Below are 7,510 nucleotides of genomic sequence, written 5' to 3' on the forward strand. Positions count from 1 at the left end.
CACCCCCACATTCGGACCGAGCCGGGTGGAGGCTTCGCGCTGGGTCCGTTTTCGGCGTGGCCCAGTCTCCTCTGTGGTCCCATCGCCGTCACGAGGGTCCCTTCCCCCAGCGGGTCCCCCTCCCCCTCCCTCTCGGGCGGGGAAGGGGTCCTAGGACCGCCACCCCCCGAATAGGTCCAAATTATTTTCCGTCATTACCTGCGAATGATGGGTCATAATGATGGCTCTCTGGATTCGGTCTCTCACGTTTTAAAACTTAAAATTAAAAAGAATTTTCAATGTTAATGACATTCAAATTAGTAAAATATTTTTCTCTAAAATTTGTACTTAACAAAATATTACTCTTTGCAGATCAAGTCAGCTATTTCGTGTGTGGACTAAAAATTTCCCCCCCAGCAAAGATATTACTTCTTTGTTAATTTAAATTTAAAAAGTTAAATTCAGAAACACATTTCACGCAGGCACTAAATTTTGCACTTACCAAGAATTTCTTGCGGGTCCCACGGTGTTTCGCGGTTTCGCGCTGTGGACAAAACAGAAACTCGGAGAGTGGCCTGGGGCTGCAGCAGCTAAGCCCGGCCAGTCATTTTTATCCCATTTTTATCCCCAATCCACTGTGTTCATTGGGGTCAGGAACACAAACTTCCCCCAAAGGGACCTTGAATAATTACAAAACGGATAGACATTTACTCTGCAAAACATGCGACTAGTCCCTGTGTGTCTCTGAATGCCTTGTTATGTGGAATGCAATACTACCTGTACAATATAAGTAAGAAAAACGTCTAATTTACAGTAATATCGATTATTTTTTTAATGTATTTTTATTGATTTTTTACAGAGAGGAAGGGAGAGGGGTAGAGAATTAGAAACATCGATCAGCTGCCTCCTGCACACCCCGCACTGGGGATGTGCCCGCAACCAAGGTACATGCCCATGGCCGGAATCGAACCTGGAACCCTTGACTCTGCAGGCCAACGCTCTACCCACTGAGCCAAACCGGTTAGGGCAGTAATATCAATTATTAAAACAACAACAACAAAAACACTAACAATTGCAGTGGTTGGGCCAACCAAAGAACTTTCCCGGAGAAAAAAATATGCAACCAGGGCGACATTGGGTAGGATTGCAGCTCCTGGGGAAAACGTAAAGCAAGGGGCTTTTCCGTTAACTCTATCATCGTTTTCAGCTTCTCTACAGAGGCACACACTACTGGGCGAGCTCATGCCCACATCCTAGGGGTAGAATTAGTACCCTTGTTATTATTTAGGCCTTACATTTTCTTGAAGCGGGGAGAGCCCCCCCCCGCCGCCCCCTGGTTTTGAAATTTGTTTTTTCCTTCTTCATAGCTCTCCAGTGTCTTACCCGGACAGGTGCTGCTGGGCCCAGAGTCCAGAATCCAGGCCTGCCGATGGCTGGCCACCGGTCCCTGGGTCACACTGTGTTTACCCACCATGACTGAGGCCAGAGAGTGACCCAGATCCCAGCTGACCCCCAACACAGGGGGCTTGCAGCCCCGAAAAGACTGTCCCAGTGGGGTGTCTCCAAAATCTCTGCAGAAGCCTCCGGACCCTGGGACTCGAGACTTGGGGTGGGGAGGGTTCTGTCTTCATTGGCAGGCCCTGTGCTGTTTCCCGACAAAGTAAACAAGTTTGTAATCATCATGGGTGGAAAGGGGGCGGAAATGTAGCCTCTTGGAAAACAAACAGGTTGCTTTTTGCAGAGGTGGAGGAGGAAGGGGGTGTGTTTGGGGCCAGGGTAGGGCAGGTTGGGAAAGGTCACTAGAGGGGGTCACGCTGTCTGAGGGCTCCCAGCCTGGGCAGGGAGGTGGGGAGCAGTGTTGTGTCACCCTCGTGGGGAAGGTGAGCTGGGGTTCTGAAACAGTTGCCTCTGCCTGTTGTCATGTCTTACGGCAGCCACAGGAGACGCACACATGGGAGGCAAGGTGGGCATGTGGTCTGCTTTGTGCCGATGCGGTGGTGGGGCGGGGACTGAGGGCCTTGCCACCCCTAAGGTTGTGAACACTGAAGCCAGACGGGAATCTCCTTCCCGGTGTCACCCGGCACTGAAAGACTTGCCGCTGGTGGACCTTGGTGACTAGCAGGCAGCACCTGGTGGCTGAGGCAGAGATGAGTTCCGACACTCCACATCTGGGCCGGGCCACGCTCTGAGAAGCCGTCCTGGGCACTATGGGGGGTTAACAGCATCCCAGGACCCACCCATTCAATGGCAGCAGCACCCCCACTTGTGACAACCACAGATGTCCTCAGACATTGCCCTGCATCCCCCCAAATGTCATTTTGTCTTTCCTCTGTCTCATCCGGGGGCCCCTGCAAATGCTGAGTCTGTGAGCGGGGAAACCGTGCTCAGCAGGCCAGGGTGGATACAGGCACAGGGTCCGCACTGGGGACTGAGGGAAGTCAGACAGGTGGGAGGTGCCCTGCTAGGAGAGGGGAGTCGACGAGGTGAGGGGTCCCCATACTGCAGCGCGGGAAAGAGGGAGTAGGGCGGCTTCCTGGAGGTACTGAGAGCTGAGCTGTTGAGAAGGGGCAGCAGAGGTTGTGAGAAGGGCATGTCAAGGATGGAGGGCCCATGCCGGGGGTCCTGTAGAAATCAGTGTGGCCAGGTTAGGCATCTGCATGTGGGGGTGGGTAGAGGATGGATCTCACCATGACAAGTATATTCAACTGAATAAGAACCCCCGAATATATCTACTTCTTTTTTTTTTAATATATTTTATTGATTTTTTATAGAGGGGAAGGGAGAGAGAGAGAGAGTCAGAAACATCGATCAGCCGCCTCCTACACATCCCCCACTGGGGATATGCCCGCAACCCAGGTACATGCCCTTGACTGGAATCGAACCTGGGACCCTTCAGTCCGCAGGCCGACGCTCTATCCACTGAGCCAAACCGGTTTCAGCCCTACTTCTAATCTGTGGGACTTGTAGATGTGTCACCGCATGTGGCAGAGGTAAGAGGAACCCAAGGCCCCTGAGATGGGAATGACACCGGATTACCAGGGAGCCCGGGGTCATCAAAGGCCCTCATAAGAGGAGGCAGGAGGGTCAGGGTCGGAGATGCAAGAGGCTATGCTGCTGGCTGTGACGATAGAGGAAGAGCCGAGAGCCTGGGATTTGGTCCTGGGAAGGGCGGAAATGATTCTCCCTGGAGCCCCCAGAAGGACCAGCCCCGCCCACACCTGGGTGCAGCCCCTGAGACCCTGTGTGGGACTCCTGACCCCAGACTGTGAGATGATAAATGTGTTGTTTGAAGCCACTAGTTCATGGTGATTTCTTACAGCAGCCACAGGAGACTCCTACATGGGATGATGGGAATGTCACCAAATGGGTGACATTTGGTGTGTGTATTTGACAAACACCATCTGACAGTGCACTGAAGATTTTACATTTCACTTCATGTAAACGTCTTCTAACCATGAAAGCCACAAACAGGTTCTGATCTCTAGCACACAGTGTGTGTGCTCAAGTGGTTCCATGCCTGCCACTGACTTTGAAATGTAATTTCAAAAGTGAGATGGGTTGAGCGCTGGCCGGGTTGGAGCGTACTATAAAGGCTGCAGGTTCCATTCCTGGTCAGGGCACATACCTAGGTTTCGGGTCCAATCCCTGGTCGGGGTATGTACTGGGAGCACCTGATGGATGTTTCTCTTTCACATCGATCTTTCTCTCCCTTCCTCTCTGTCTCTTTCTTTAAAAGAAAAAAAAAATCAATACGATAACATATCCTGGGGTGAGGATTAAAAAAAAAAGTGAGATGGGTTGATGAAGCCATGGACAGACAGACAAAGACGGAATAGCACAAACACAACAGAATATTACCTGTAGCATCTAAATAGCAGCTATGTGAGCCTTCACTGTAAAACTCCCCCAATCTTTCTATATATCTGAAAATTTTCATACTAAAATGGAAAACAGTAACAGTAAAAAAGGATGAGGCCCTAGCCAGTTTGGCTGAACGGGATAGAGAGTCGGCCTGTAGACTGAAGGGTCCCAGGTTCGATTTCAGTCAAGGGCACATGCCCGGGTTGCAGGCATGATTCCCATGGGGAGTGTGAAGGAGGCAGCCGATCAATGGTTCTCTCTCATCATTGATGTTTCTATCTCTCCCTCTCCCTTCCTCTCTGAAATCAATAAAATATATATATATATATTTTAAAGGATTGTTTGGATCACCTTTCATCATGGTTACTGTTATTTTCAAGCCTGGCCTCTTCTCCTAACATTATTCTTGCTGGAGGGGGGAGGGGGGGCAGGCGGAGGGAAACTCTTGAGCAAGCAGCAAGAAAAAAGGGAAGTAAACAGAACAACTAGTTTAAAGAGGCATCAAACATACGTCAGAGAGAAGCAGGGCCAAGGAAGGCATCAAACCGTTGCGATTTGGCCACAAATCCACACACACACATCTGTGGGGGGTGATAAGGCGTCTGTGGTGTTGCGACAGCTTTGTGAAAACACCCGCCAGGGACGAGAGGGCATGCGCCAGAATTAGCAGGGCCGATCTCAACCTGGTGGCTGTTTTTGTCTGTTTTGTTTTGTTTTTAATTGATTTGAGAGAGAGAGAGAGGAAGGGAGAGGAAGAGAGAGAAACATCGATGTAAGAGAGACACATGGACTGGTTGCCTCCCACACAAACCTCACTGCAGGGCAGGAAGTGGACCCCAAACCCAGGTATGTGCCCTTGACTGGGAATCGAATCTGAAACTGTTCAGTCCAAGGGTGACACTCTAACCACTGAGAAACACTAGCCAGGGCAAAGCTTATGTATTCTTTTTTTTTTTTTTTTTTTACTATATTTTTATTGATTTCAGACAGGAAGAGAGAGGGAGAGAGAGAGAAACATGAGGAGAGAGGATCAGTGATTGGTTGCCTTCTGCATGCCCTCTACTGGGGACCGAGCCCACAACCCAGGCATGTGCCCTTGAAGCATCCATCTTATATAGAAAATGCTGTTTGAAATTTTAGCCCTGCATTTTGGCTTCTGGAATGCTTGCTGGCTTAAATAATAAGGAAAATAAGACTACTCCCATTTCAGAGAGGCCATTAAACCTTCCGCAGACGAGGTTATCAGTGCTGGCGTCAGGCCAAGCCTTTGGTCGAGGCCTCAAAGACCCAGCACACAGGTGCTCTCTAAGAACTTACAAAGGGGACCAGAACAGAACCCCATATTTGGGAGACAGAGAGTGTAAGATGGTATAAATACAGGACGCTTCCTGTGTGCTTTCACCCAGAATTTGTGAGAAATTTTCCTCTGGGCCCGTGCGTAATAGTAATAAATGTAACCCCATCTCTCTAAGCCTTGCTTGGTTCTTCTCTGGTTTTCTGTAACACCCTAACTGGGAATCGAACCGTGATCTCTGGTTCATAAGTTGACGCTCAACCACTGAGCCACACTGGTAGGGCAAAGCTTCTATACTCTTAATACGAACACTCTGCCACTGAATTTTTACACTGACAGATGTGTATTAAAAATACTTCATATACTAAATACTGCACTGGTTTCTGCATGTATGAAGCCAGTTATAATAGTTTCTGTCCTACTTGATTAAAAATAGGTCTTAAACAAACTAATTTTAACTGTACTAAAAACTACAACAGTTCAAGAATCTATGATCTTATATAAAGAAATCCAAAATGGCCGAAAGCGGTTTGGCTCAGTGGATAGAGCGTCGGCCTGCGGACTGAAGGGTCCCGGGTTCAATTCCGGTCAAGGGCACGGTCAAAAGCAAGGACCAATATGGCCATGCAAAGTATTAAACTAAAAATTGCATAGAAATGTGATTTTAAGCCCTGGCCTATGTGTGTGGCTCAGTGGTTATAGTGTCGGCCTGCCCACTGAAGGGTTGAGGGCTTGATGCCCTGTCTAGGGCAGGTACCTGGGTTGCAAGTTCAATCCCTGCCCACCTGTGGGAGGCAACGAATTGATGTGTCTCTCTCACATCAATGTTTCTCTCTCTCTCTCTCTCTCTCACATCAATGTTTCTCTCTCTCTCTCTCTCTCTCTCTCACCTCTATGTCTCTCTCTCTCTCTCTCTCTCTCTCTCTCTCCTCCCTCTCTCAAAAAAGTCAATAGCCTGGGGCCAGGAAGTGGACGTGGGGGAGCCCTTCTGAATGCCCATAGGCTCTGCTCCTCTGAGGGCACACCACCCCTTCCTTAAGCTGGTGTGCTTGGGGACGTCCCCCTCCCCTACTTCCTCAACAGAGGAAACAAAAGCCACCTTTGCCCTTGGGCAAAAAAAAAAAGTCAGTGGAACCCTAGCCAGTTTGGGCCAAGTGCATAGAGTGTCAGCCTGTGGACTGAAGGGTCCTGGGTTAGATCCCGGTCGGGGCACATGCCCGGGTTGTGGGCTTGATCCCCAGTGGGGGGCGTGCAGGAGGCAGCCGATCAAAGATTCTCTGTCATCATTGAGGTTTCTATCTCTCTCTCCTTCCTCTCTGAAATCAATAAAAATATATTTTTTAAAAAGTCAATGGAAAAATATCCTCATGAGAGGATTAACAACAACAACAACAACAAAAAGAAAACAAGAAAAAAGAAATGCAATTTAAAATGGCAAACTCAAATTCTGTAACTCTCAAGATCAAAAGTCAGCATTAAATTCTACCAATGCTTGCAAGGATTTAGAAAAGGAAATACATTCTCTGCTAGTATCCTATATAATAAAAGGGTAATATGCAAATCGACCAAACAGCGGAATGACGGGTTGCTATGATGCACACTGACCACCAGGGGGCAGATGTTCAATGCAGGGGTTGCCCCACAGGCGGAGAGCTGCTCAGCCGGCGGCTGATGACTGGCGAGCGCAGCGGCAGTGACATGAGCCTCTCCACAGGGAGCCAGACTAAGCCGTCAGTCAGACATCTCCTGAGGGCCCCTGGGCTGCAAAAGCGCACAGGCCAGGCTGAGGGACCCACCCTCCTCCGCACGAATGTCGTGCACCAGGGCTCTAGTAATGATATAAATTATATCTTTAAATCCAGGGAACAAGTTATTTGTCTCTATCCTCTAGTTCAGTGGTTCTCAACCTTCCTAATGCCGCAACCCTTTAATACAGTTCCTCATGTTGTGGTGACCCCCAATTTCATTGTTACAGATTGAACATAATTAAAGCATAGTGATTAATCACAAAAACAATATGTAATTATGTATGTGTTTTCCGATGGTCTTAGGCGACCCCTGTGAAAGGGTCGTTCGACCCCCAAAGGGGTCGCGACCCACAGGTTGAGAACCGCTGCTCTCGTTCAAGAAATTAGCTCTTGCCCTAGTTGGTTTGGCTCAGTGGATTGAGCATCAGCCTGCAGACCGAAAGGTCTGGGTTTGATTCTGGTCAGGGGAGGCAGCCAATCAATGATCCTCTCTCATCATTGATGTTTCTATTTCTCTCTCCTCCTCCCTTCCTCTCTGAAATCAATTAAAAATCTATATTAATAAAAGGGTAATATGCTAATTAGACCGGAAGACCTTCCAGACGTCCTTTTGGACAAAGCCATGGTG

The sequence above is a fragment of the Myotis davidii genome, unplaced genomic scaffold (genome assembly GCF_000327345.1).
Source record: "Myotis davidii unplaced genomic scaffold, ASM32734v1 scaffold1960, whole genome shotgun sequence".
Classification (NCBI taxonomy): Eukaryota; Metazoa; Chordata; class Mammalia; order Chiroptera; family Vespertilionidae; genus Myotis; species Myotis davidii.